The sequence below is a fragment of the Lepidothrix coronata genome, unplaced genomic scaffold (genome assembly GCF_001604755.1).
Source record: "Lepidothrix coronata isolate B3197 unplaced genomic scaffold, Lepidothrix_coronata-1.0 Scaffold772, whole genome shotgun sequence".
Lineage (NCBI taxonomy): Eukaryota > Metazoa > Chordata > Aves > Passeriformes > Pipridae > Lepidothrix > Lepidothrix coronata.
The window spans coordinates 9,453-10,678 of NW_016690952.1; the positions used below are offsets into that span (position 1 = coordinate 9,453).

At 54.9% G+C, this 1,226-nt stretch overlaps 1 long non-coding RNA gene across 1 annotated transcript; it reads left to right on the plus strand.

The window, feature by feature from the left end:
• Positions 1–668: 668 nt before the first annotated feature.
• On the plus strand, positions 669–1,013 carry LOC108510387. Its single transcript, XR_001878802.1, has 3 exons — positions 669–746; positions 839–889; positions 983–1,013. It is a non-coding gene; the product is annotated as an uncharacterized LOC108510387 (long non-coding RNA).
• The last annotated feature ends 213 nt before the right edge of the window (positions 1,014–1,226 follow it).

Sequence of the window (1,226 nt, forward strand, 5' to 3'; positions counted from 1 at the left end):
TGCCTTCCAGGTGATGGACACTCCCCCCCCAGCTTGGTGTCACCTGCACATTTGCTGATGGTTCACTCAATCCCCTCATCTAAATCATCAATAAATCCATGGAATCATCAGCAATCCTCACGTGCAAGCTCAGGATGTCAGGAAAGATGTTCTGTTATAGCCCTGCCTTTAAGATCCATCAACTATGTATTTGTAGCACATAAACCTCATTAAATACGCATTTTTTTAAGGTTTATATAAAATAGAGAAGGAGTTTTAGGTCGTTTTTAACCTGCTGGAGCCCCAAACCCAACTGGCACCGCCAAGGGTGGTCATCACCCCGTGACCATTCCGTGGAGGAATCACCAGCACCTCCAAAATCTACTTGTTCCGAACAGCAGCAGAGCAAGATCGTGATCAAATCCCTGAGAAACCACCACTGGGAGAATATATCAGATATATCCTGATAAATATTCATTATCCTGGCACTGCCCGGGAGCACCGGGATTGGCTTCCTGAGGGATGAAAATCCCGGAGCGACTGGAGGTTGGGGTGGGGATGGCGGGTCCTGCCTTCATCCCGTCACCTTCCTGAGGTCCCAGAGGGAATCCCCGTGTCCTGGAGGGCGGGAGGATCCATCCCGTGGAACTGGGGGCTTGGGAGCGGTCGGGAGGCTCCCGAACCCCGATCCCTCTTTCCCGCAGACCTTCTTCTTCAACGTCTTCGAGTCGCCCTCGGAGCTGTTTGACACGCCCGTCTTCATCACCGTGAGTGCCAGGGATCCCTGGGATCCCGTGGGATCCTCCATCCTGGGCGGGTCGGGGCTGGATTGACCCTTTTCCCGTGTTTTCCCCCCCAGGTGGTGGATTCCCGATCTTTCCGCCCGGACTCGGTGATCGGGGAGTTCCGGGTATGGTGCCCTCTCCCCTCCCTCTCCCCTTCCCACCCCCCCCACTGACCCTCAGGAGGAACTCCGGAATTCCCTTTTCCTTTCATCCCACAGATGGACGTGGAGACCGTTTACTCCGAGCCAAGTGAGCTTTGGGAAACCCCTTTGTTTTGTGGTGCCCAAACGTTGGGAAACACGGACACAAATCACGGCTCTTCCATGGACGGACCCAGATGTGTCCCTGTGTCCATCACCAGGGAATCCCAGACTGGTTTGGGTGGGAAGGAACCTCAAATCCCACCCAATCCCACCCCCTGCCATGGGCAGGGACACCTCCCACTATCCCAGGTTGCTCCAA